Below are 11,854 nucleotides of genomic sequence, written 5' to 3'. Positions count from 1 at the left end.
CATAGGAAGCCTTTCTAACCAACAAAGTCCCTGTCAACGCCTACAAATGGCCTGGCTATCATTGTAACAGGATCTTGCCTTGTCTGCTGTGAGACTGGACGGCAAAACAAAGAGGCAAAAAAACATTACCAGGAAGAGCGCCAAAGCCAAATAACCCTCTCTGAGGCTAATGCCTGCCCTCGCCCCTCACCCCCGTCTTCCCCCTACCTCTCCCTGCCACCTGGGGTTTGGGGAAGGGCTGGCGTCAGGCAGACTGTACCCGGGCTAAGATCTGGCCACGGGCCCACTGGCAAACAGAGGGCCTGTGGTGTTTCCAGTCACAACAATCCACAATGATGTTCAATTAGGTCAGAAGAGGAGCTCCTGGGAAAAAAAAGAATGTCTAGGGGTTGAAGAAAAGTGGATCAACTCCAAACCCCTGGTGGAGCTGAATCCCCAAAGAACCTTTCATGAAAAGTGATTCATGGATTACAATAACAAGGAATCCCACTCTTTAGAATCATAAATCTGAATGTCAAGAGAGATTGGATATGACCTTTGAACCAACCAAAGGTTGAGGTTAAAACAACACACTTGAAGTGTGGCAAGGAGAAACTGCCTGCAGACAGACAGGCATGATCTTGACCACTGCCCCACCTCAATCATTGCACGCATCACTGCTCCCGAAACACCGGGGGAAGGAAGTCTGTCTCTCGCTCTGTTAACTGAGAGCGTGACTGACCAGCTTGCCTGCCACAGACTCTTAGGGACAAAGCGTCCCCCTTCCCTTTACCTCCCCCCTCCCTCTGCGTCCCATGGCTTAATCTGTCTGACCATCTCTCTATCCCTGTCCTCAGGTTCCCTGTGGCTTGTCTCGGCCTCCAGTTCAATGCGGCTCATCCATCAGGCCTTCTTCTTTCTCTCTAGACAGGCCAGACAGAGCCACCGTTACCTGCTTTCACAGCCAGACAATGGAGGGAGCGAAACTGACAAGACTGACCTTGCCGTTGTTGAACTGCAAGTTCACTGGCAGTGGCAGAATAGAGAGCGCTGGGTTGGAGGGTAAGGGGGCGTTAAAGGGACTGTTTGCTCCAAAACCAAAGTTTGTCAGATGTTTTCAGATATCAAAGTGATCTAATGTCGAGATGAGTCTACATCCGATGGCAATGGTGGTGTAGAAAGTCTATATGAGTTATATAGCTTAAATCCTAATGAATCGAAAATGTAAGTACTGAATAGAATTAGGAAGATAGTGCTTATCTTTTCCATTCATTTGTGATTGAGGCATACAGCTGGATCTAGCCTGATGGCGTGCAACATGAACACATCTCCACATTAGACAAGTTATGAGGTCAGTAAACCTTGGACAAAAAAAAACTGTCCCTTTAACTGTCCCATTAACTTTAGACTGTACGTTTAAGAACACACCTGTCTGGCAATGTGTGCAGCTTACACTGACTCCCAGATGAACCCAGAACACAAAAAAAGGAGGTGAGGGTTGGGGTGAGGGAGACCCAACAGCTTTAGTGCCACACCAAGTCTGAATCGGAAATCGGTCAGATGCACGGGAGAAGCCTGTCTGGTTGCGAGGGACCAAGGAGGTTAATGGGACAGACAGACATACCCAGGACGTAATCCTGGGAGAATGCGGCCCACCTGAATCCCCCTATCCCCATCCTCCTGGTCCCGCTGGGTAGTTAAGTGGCTTAGTGTCTCTGTGGCAGATTGCGCGGGGGCAGCGGCGGGCAGACAGTCAACAATGGGCACCTAGTGGGTATCCTTCATAAATCCTGCAGCATTTAAACCGGCATTTAAACCAGGCTGGTCACCCAATGACGGGCCTGCTGCGCCACCCTGGTGCCCCCAGCATATTAATCTTCTCACCAGGGAATGACAGGGAGCGAGACGGAGAGGAAAGGTAAAGAAGGGAAAGGAGGGAAAGGAGGAGGAATATAGAGAAAGGGAGGGATGGAAAGAAAGACAAGGGGATGCTGTGAGAAAACGAAAGGGAGGGAGAAATAAATAAATAAAAGGATAGGCCTAACTCAGTTTATTTTCCCACCACTCTGTAACTGATTACAGAGGCAAAGGTGTATATCAAAGACCAGGGGGCGGAAATGAGGGTTCTCTCTGCAAACTCTGAGAAAAGCATCCATTTGTGTTCTGGGTATAGCTAAGAGATTTTTTTTCATCATGCCTAGTACTGACGGACCTCCAGATTCCTCTACCCCTGGTGGTTGATATCCATTAATTCTCAAAACCAGAATCCCCATGTATGTCTTGGAGAGTTGTATGCTGGTTAGATAGCTCAAGGTGCACACCTACTTACTCTATGGCTGTATGTATCAAGCGTCTCACAGTAGGAATACTGATCTAGGATCAGTTTAGCCTTTTAGATCATATGTAATATTATCACATGGACAGGGGGACCTGAACCTTGATCAGCAGTCCTACTCTGAGACATCTTGATACATACGGCCCCAGATCACTAGTGTAGGAGTAGATGCTGGCCTTTTGTACCCCAATGACGCAATTCAACCCTACCCCCAATTCATGCTCCTTATTCCTGACACCTATGGTGACGCCTGAGGGGGTCATGATTCATGGTAAATTGCTCCACTATGAAATTAAATCAGAGCTGGGCCTTAACAGCCCATCAGAGTAGGCTGATGTTACCCAAATGAGATATTAATCACTATCAACAGGATGGGTCGGCCAGAGAACAATCCTATGGAGGGGGTCGGTATGCTAACTTACTAGCATCGCTCCGAAGGGAAAAAATTCTATACTTCCCATAGGAAACCTTATTCCCTATAACAAATACTGTTGACCAGCCTTGGTTAAAAGTAGTGCACTAGGGAATAGGGTGCCATTTGGAACACAAGCATGATCTATAGTCACATAATTGCAGTATCAGTGCAGCATTTCCATGACTTCACAAAGGACTAACTCAAATATTACTACTCAGAAACAGAATTATTATGACCTCATAGTAGTATTTTCATGAAAACCCAGTAAGACTACTTACAACAAGTTATGACATAATATTTTGACTATCATGGCTACTAAATGTTATTATGACATCATGATAATATTACCACTACAGAAAGATGTTATTACGACAAAATTGTCCATGGTAGGCCGTCATTGTAAATAAGGATTTGTTCTTAACTGACTTGCCAAGTTAAATAAAGGTTAAAAATTACATAGTGGACTTAAAATTCAAATATACTGTATAGTATCATATATATTCTAAGATTCTCCTTTCAAATAATATTTCTTCATACTAATGTTGTGTGGCATTTTCACAGGGAATGACCAAGACTGGATGATGATACTGTATAATAGTGTAAAGACAAGTGAAGTGGACTGACCTGATGGAGTAGGGGCAGGTGAAGTGGACTGACCTGATGGAGTAGGCACAGATGAAGTGGACTGACCTGATGGAGTAGGGACATGTGAAGTGGACTGACCTGATGGAGTAGGGACATGTGTAGTGGATTGACCTGATGGAGTAGGGACATGTGAAGTGGACTGACCTGATGGAGTAGGGACAAGTGAAGTGGACTGACCTGATGGAGTAGGGACAAGTGAAGTGGACTGACCTGATGGAGTAGGGACAAGTGAAGTGGACTGACCTGATGGAGTAGGGACAAGTGAAGTGGACTGACCTGATGGAGTAGGGACAAGTGAAGTGGACTGACCTGATGGAGTAAGGACATGTGAAGTGGACTGACCTGATGGAGTAGGGACAAGTGAAGTGGACTGACCTGATGGAGTAGGGACATGTGAAGTGGACTGACCTGATGGAGTAGGGACATGTAAAGTGGAAGGGCCTGATGGAGTAGAGACAAGTGAAAGCTTGCTCCATTGTCTCTCTGGTCCACTTGCATCTGGAGAAGCCTTCCTATCACTTTTATCAACCTCTGCACATTTCTGTCCACAATAAACAGAAGAAAAAAATGATCAGGTCAGGGACATAACTAGCAATTTACAGAAAACCAATCTATACTTGCCCTATCCACAGGGGCTACTTGAGAAGACTCATGAGACAGTAGGCCTACTGGTAAAATGCACATGAGGAGGTACTTCAGGGGTTCTCTGGGCAGAGATAAATTCAGTTAGTGGAACAGTAACTGAAAAAGGTTGGGAACCACTTACTTACAGTATACTGTGTCGAGGACCTTCAAGACTTTGGTGAGTGAGAGCACATGGGGAAGAAACAGCTCCAATCTTCATTTTGAAAAACATTTCAACACTGGCCCACAGAGCACTATACAAACACTGCATCTCTGTTACGTTTTAATTTGACCCAAAAATAAACAATTTTACATTGAGGACTGACAGTCTGAGTCAGTCTGACAAACACTCAGACACATCCCTCTTCATCTGGGATGTTAAATACCAACCAGTCCCTCTCAGTCTCAACGCACGCTTCATGACTGACTCAGTAATAGAAGAACACTGTACATTTACACAATGATGTTAGACGGCGCATGCCATAATATCAGAGGCTGGAAAGGTCACAAGCTGATTGACGTTCCATTTCCTGCTGTGAAGGCCATTACCTAAGCAAGATCAATAGTCAGCAGCAGCAGCCTGGGGAGTAGCAAGGACAGCGTGTCCCTTCCTCAGTGAAATTACTGTCATCACCTTGTTTACAGCGAGAATGCCCATGGTGTGTCCGAACAATGTAAAGAGACCAGGGCAAGGTGCCCAGACTCAAGTAAATGACCATCGTTAAATGTTGGTGACCATGGTGACAGACCTTAATGAAAGTGGTGTAAAAAAAGAATACAAATAAAATAAACAACAACATATGCATCAGTGTCATACAGTGAATCATAGTAACCATAGTGATGATTCTACACGGATATGACCACTAGGCCTATACACTAGGCCTATTTTATTTTCTTCCTATAGTGAATAATATAGTATGATTTATATGATTGAGTGATGTCTCAATAATGCTTATAGGAGAGCTAGGTTGAGTTTCATAATGACTTTCAGTATAACTGCTCTACAGTATGACGTGACAATGCTGTGTAACAGGATGTCCTTATCAGTGTTGCACCACAGAGAGATAGAGGAGGGACATGTCTGACAGTGTGGATAAGATCTGTTAAGACCTCTACAGGGTGGGGCAGGGAGGCTGTCGTAGCAGGAGAACAACATTTTAATAATTATGTGTTTTGACAGTGTGTGTGTGTGTGTGTGTGTGTGTGTGTGTGTGTGTAGTACCTGGTGGAGAGCAGGAGGTTGAGGATGCTGTTGAGTACGTAGTGCAGGTCGGCGTGGCCTGCTCTACCAGGAGCACCACGGCATCACAGGGCCTCTGGCCATGCCTGCTTGTAAGGGAGGGAGGGAGGGAGAGAGAAAGATTAGGCCTAGAAGATAAATATTCCTGGTTTTGTGCTTTCAAATAACTTAAAACTCAAATAGAATGGAGCTCTCCTGTTGGAAACAAAAGTACACAACAAAACAAAACAAAGATTATTGATTATTGTGTGGAAAACCAAACTTTCTGGCCATGTTTCAAATATATATTTTACACTACATTTTTACTCCTAGCTCCCAGCGGACTGACATGACAACCTATTAAACAGTAGTGATGGCCAAACTCTAGCCATCTGCTGTGTCATATACAACTAACCTAATGCAGGTACCCCTAGCAGGTACTGTACCTGCATCTATTTGAAAGATGACCCCTGCAGTGTAAACTAACGCTCTGACAGGTGACACTGGCCTACAGCCACTGACATAATTTTGAATGAATTTAATGCATTGTTCACGAGACTCCTTGACCTTCCCAAATACAGAAAGATGACATGCTCCTAAGCAGTTTGCTAGTTGCTACATTGAATGCATTGCAACTTTGACCATCTCAGGTTGTCTTCCCATTATAGAAGGACAATGAGGCAGAGAGGACAGACGAGTGGAGTGGACTGACCACCAGATGGTTACTCTCAGGGCCTAACCCTGGCTGCCTGGCTGGCTGATAGCCAGAGGGAGATCTGTATGTTATCTGAACAGAGGGGGAAACAATGTAGCGACGCCCCCCCCCCCCCCACCCACCCACTGCACCCTACCCCACCCCAGCCCCACCCGTTCCCCCTATATTAAAGTACTGATAAGTGACAGGCCGACAGTGTGCAATAGCCAATTCACAGCCTCTGACGCAGCTATAACATTCATTCCCAACGACTTAACAAAGCAGCCACAGCAGCATCCACACGACTGCAGCCCAAGCTTATGACCCGGTAAGGTCCTCATATTCAATGCTAAAAGTAGACTTCTGACAACTGTCTTCTACAAGTTGGTGTTTATGGTTGAACCTGATCATAGGCCTTTCTTTGTTAAGTGACTTTGACTTTGTGTTAAAAAGAGGATAGAATTCACCACACTGTTATTACACTGCACAAGGTGTTCCGTTCCATAAAATTACATTTTGTTGTGAAGGGATTGAAATGTAGAACAAAATTGTGTGCGGTGTGTAGTTAAATGTGGATTACGAGACAATTAGAGGAATAAACTAACATTCATATTCTTTGAGTAGAAAACCACATTTGTGGTTGTTGAATTAGGCCTAAGACAGATGGTGTTCAAGTATTTATGGATTGAAATGACGACATTCAAACATTCGCCTTGCTAGTCTAGTCTAGCTTAGTGGCAGGCAGCCTAGTGCTAAAGAGCGTTGGGCTAGTAACTGAAATGGCACTGGCTCAAATCCTGAGCCGACTAGGTGAAAAATCTGTTGGATGTGCCCTTGAGCAAATCACTTAACCCTAATTGCTCCTGTAAGTCGATATGGATAAGAGTTTCTACTAAAATGTTAAATGTAATGTCTATGTCGAGCTTTGACCCCCAGATAGTACAAAAATCTATGTTATTTCACTTGTGCTGCATAGCACATTTTCCAAACTCAAAGAGGGATAATACTCAGCAAAACACATGTAAATGAAACTATTCCAGGGGTTTCTAGACTGCCTTTAACTTGTTCACTAACAATGTAGACAGGTCTGTACTGCTAGCTCGGCATTGCTAGTGTAAACAATGTTACATTGTTTAAATGGTCAATCCTGTGCCTTTGAAAGTGACAGTCCTGCCGCTTGTGGACAGCAGAATAATCCATGGCTTGTTGCTTGTCCTCCAACACGATTTAGTTACTGGTTAAGGCAGGCAGAACACATAGGACATTCTCTTTACATTTTCAATGGGGTACATTTGATAGAATCACCACAAACTCTACCAACAGTGTAGCATTGACTGTATAGTGGCCTAATTTAGCTATCTGTCTAACTGCTGCGCCTCGGGTTACTAGAGACACAATAGATTTCAGTGGAGGCTGCTGAGGGGAGGAAGGCTCATAATAATGGCTGGAATGGAACGGTGTCAAACACAGGCATAATACTCCATTCCAGACATTATTATGAGCCGTCCTCCCCTCAGCAGCCTCCACAGATGTATATATACAGCGCCTTTGGAAAGTATTCACACCCGTGGACTTTTCCACATTTTGTTACATTATAGCCTTATTCTAAAATGGATTAAATAAAACAAATCCTCAGCATTCTACACACAATACCCCATAATGACTAAATTAAAACAGTTTTTAGAAATGTTTGCTTATGTATTAAAAAAAGAAAAAAAAAGAAATATCTTATTTACATAACTATTCAGACCCTTTGATATGAGACTTGAAATTGAACTCAGGTGCATCCTGTTTCCATTGCTCATCCTTGAGATGTTTGTACAACTTGATGTGAATTCAATTGATTGGACATGATTTGGAAATAAACACACCTGTCTATATAAGGTCCCACAGTTGCCGGTTCATATCGGAGCAAAAATAAGGCCATGAGGTCGAAGGAATTGTCCATAGATGTCCGAGATAGGATAGCGTTGAGGCACAGATCTGGGGAAGGGTACCAAAACATTTCTGCAGCATTGAAGGTCTCCAAGAATACAGTGGCCTCCATCATTCTTAAATGGAAGAAGTTTGGAACCACACTTCTTAGAGCTGGCCGCCTGGCCAAGCTGAGCAATCGGGGGAGAAGAGCCTTGGTCAGGTAGTCGTTCAAGAAACCGATGTTCCCTCTGATAGAGCAGTTCCTCTGTGTAGATAGGAACACCTTCCAGAAGGACAACCATCTCTGCAGCACTCCACCAATCAGGCCTTTATGGTAGAGTGGCAAGACGGAAGCCACTCCTCAGTTAAGGCACATGACAGCCCGCTTGGAGTTTGCAAAAAGGCACCGAAACACTCTTAGACCATGAGAAACAAGATTCTCTGGTCTGATGAAAGCAAGATTGAACTCTTTGGCCTGAATGCAAAGACCCACGTCTGGAGGAAACCTGGCATCATCCCTATGGTGAAACATTGTGGTGGCAGCATCATGCTGTTGGGATATTTTTCAGCGGCAGGGACTGGGAGACAAGTCAGGATTAAGGCATAGATGAACAGAGCAATGTACAGAGAGATCCTTGATGAAAACCTGCTCCAGAGCGCTCAGGACCTCAGACTGGTGCGAAGGTTCACCTTCCAACAGGACAACGATCCTAAGCATACAGCCAAGACAACGCAGGAGTGGCTTCGGGACATGTCTCTGAATGTCTTTGAGTGGCCCAGCCAGAGCCTGGATTTGAACCCGATCGAACATCTCTGGAGACCTGAAAATAGCTGTGCAGCAACACGCCCCATCCAATTTGACAGAGATTGAGATGATATGCAGAGAAGAATGAGATAAACTCCCCAAATACAGGTGTGCCAAGCTTGTAGCGACATACCCATGAAGACTCGAGGCTGTAATCGCTGCTAATGGTGCTTCAACAAAGTACTGAGTAAAGGGTCATTTGCGTTTTTTAAATGTTCTAAAAAAATGTTTTTGCTTCGTCATTATGGGATATTGTGTGAAGTTTGATGAGGAAAAATAACTATTTAATCAATTTTAGAATAAAGCTGTAACGTAACAAAATGTGGAAAAAGTCAAGGGGTCTGAAAACGTTCCGAATGTACTGTATAACATCATGATGAGTTTCCTGGAACAGAGCTAAGTTCCCATATGCCAAAGATAGTCTATTATATTGACAAGATATTTAAATGACCGCTTTAACAACGGAAATACATGTCCTCAAAGATGGAAGGCAGGCGTTAAGAGCTGAGATCAGGTGGGACCATTCTAGCCTTTGAGAGGGTGGATAACAGGAGAGGGTGGATAACTGTGTGAACAACAGGCCATAGAGCTAGGTAGAGGACTTTGTATCTGTGCCATTTACATCTGGGACAGCATGGGCCATTGAGTCTATATCCATTTTAAAGTAGTCAATTTTCTTCTTCATTGGCTGATTGCTCCCAACTCATAGGAATCCCCACCCAGTTGACTAATTTAAAATGGTGGAAGCCCTCAATTGCAATGGCCACGCTAAAATGGGTGATTTGGGTAAGTTGCCGAAATGCCTTGTGTGTCCACTTATATCAGTCCATTCATAACAACCTAACAATTATGAAACTTCTGTCCAATCAAATAAGCCTCATGTAGCAAATTAGCTATTACATTATTTATTTACCAAATTTCGACACTCTCATTCACCTCCATTAGAAAGAAATCCTCACCTAGTGGGCATATTTTCGTGAACAGATGTCGGGCGGAGTAAAACCTCTCGCTTCGCCTCTTCCTCTGTTGATGCTTGTAAATACAAAATATATGTAGCTGAGCTAGCTAGCTATTAAGCTACAGCTAACTTTATGTCGTAGGTCACTTTCACTTTCAGCTAGGTTAATAATTTTGAGGACTTGATAACTTGCAAAGAACACGCACAGTTGTCAGTACAAACTAACAGATCATATGTGTAAATTATAACTACATTTTATGCATTTGTCAAGCTTGCTAAATTAGCTAGCTGGCCACTGTTAAATAATGTTAGCTAGATTGTAGAACTTCTGCAACATCACTGGTGCACACGAAAACATATTCCAGTTGAACTAAACACAAAACATACAGTATCTATAACTTATATAATTTTACATTACAGATTTAAACTTTCAAGCTAAAAAAGTTAAAACAATATCATAGAGATAGATCGAAGACATCTGGACATCTGACTACAACAGGGTCACCAGGAGGGATCAGCCAATGAAGATGTAAGTACCACCCAGTTGACTACATTAAAATGATGAAAGCCCTCAATGGCGCTGCCCATGCTAAAATAGATTTTTTTGGCCACCAGAGATCTCTATCATTCTCTATGACCAATATCTATATTTTCAGACTGGACCTCTGGTTCAAATCTGCCAAAAACACAGTTACGGTATGCAGTAAGGGTCAAATGGGTATGGGAAACTAATTGACAGTTCCATACTATGTCATGAAATCTTATTTGAATAAAGAATTAAGTTAAAATTAAATAAAAAGGAAACACCGTGCACCTGGCAACCTTGGTTAGCGCGCACTGCCCCCGACCAGCCACAGGAGTCGCTGGTGTGCGATGAGACGAGGATTTCCCTACCGGCCAAACCCTCCCTAACCCGGACGACGCTAGGCCAATTGTGCATCGCCCCACGGTCCTCCCGGTCACGGCCGCGGCCGGTTACGACAGAGCCTGGGCGCGAACCCAGAGTCTCTGGTGGTATTACAGCGCCCTTAACCACTGCGCCACCCGGGAGGCCGGCTGTCAACATTTTTGCTCTAAGATGAAACTGGTATATTTTTCTACTTTTGCTAGTTCCTTTTAGCCAATTTATATCTTTAATATATGGCAGGCAAACAAGTTCCCCACTTCTCCCTTTTCCACTTGCCTCCTCCATTTTGGTGGTAATACTGCAATCAGCTGGTTCTAAATTTGGATTGAGCAGATTTTCCCATACATTTTCGATAACTGCATATGTTACATAACTCCTCGGTTGCTACTCATAATGTCGTTAATAAATATATACATATATTTTTTTAAATCCATAAAGAATGCTTTTTTTAAAGGAATCAGTATATTTGAGTTTAACCATTACATTTGTTGTAATAGCTTTGTAGTAGCTTTAATATTTAATAATTTTAGGCCCCCAAACTCATATTCATTAGATAAATAGGCATGTTTAATTTTGTCTGGTTTAGCATTCCATATAAAATGAAATATTTTTTGTTCATATGATTTCAAAAAAGAATAATCTGAATTAGACAGTGCCATTAGTAAGCAAGTAAACTTTGATGGGACCAAATAGTTAATCAATGTGATTTTTCCATAAATAGACAAGTATTTACCTCTCCATGGTTGCAGAATCAGATCTATTTTTGATAACTTTCTATTGAAATGAATTGTGGTAAGTTCATTTATATTTTTTGAGATGTGAATACCAAGTATGTCTACTTCACCATCCACCCATTTTATTGGTTAACTACAAGGTAGTGTAAACGCTGCATTTTTTAACGATCCAATACGTAATATGGAATACTTGTCATAATTAGGTTTTAATCCAGAGAGGCTAGAAAAGTGATCAAGATCTTAATTGAGACTGTACAGGGATCCATATTGCAAACTTAAGAAAACTGGAGTCATCAGCATACATTAACACTTTTGTTTTTTTCTAACCCCTTGATGTTCTGGATGGATCTAATTTTGATAGCTAGCATTTTAAAGGCCATAATAAATAGATATGGAGACCACAGACAGCCTTGTTTTACTCCTCTTAAAAGCTGAATACTTTCTGAGAAGTAACCATTATTTACATCTGGGGTTGCTGTACATAACTTTAAACCATTGTATAAGAGATTCACCAAAATTAAAGTAATCCAGGTAGGTAGATGGTAATGGAAAATATTTTGCTTCCTCTTTCAAAATATAATTTGGTGAATCATGGATAACTCATTTGTAACAAGTTCTTGTT

The 11,854-nt window shown here is 42.7% G+C and overlaps 1 pseudogene; it reads right to left on the bottom strand.

The window, feature by feature from the left end:
- Window positions 1-11,239, bottom strand: part of LOC139379223 (focadhesin-like) — a 49,434-nt pseudogene extending 38,195 nt beyond the window's left edge.
- Between the last annotated feature and the right edge of the window lie 615 nt (window positions 11,240-11,854).

Source organism: Oncorhynchus clarkii, chromosome 21, assembly GCF_045791955.1.
Source record: "Oncorhynchus clarkii lewisi isolate Uvic-CL-2024 chromosome 21, UVic_Ocla_1.0, whole genome shotgun sequence".
In the NCBI taxonomy this organism is placed as follows: domain Eukaryota; kingdom Metazoa; phylum Chordata; class Actinopteri; order Salmoniformes; family Salmonidae; genus Oncorhynchus; species Oncorhynchus clarkii.
The sequence above is the reverse complement of the archived record's forward strand: the minus strand, read 5'-3'. Positions and strand labels throughout refer to the sequence as shown.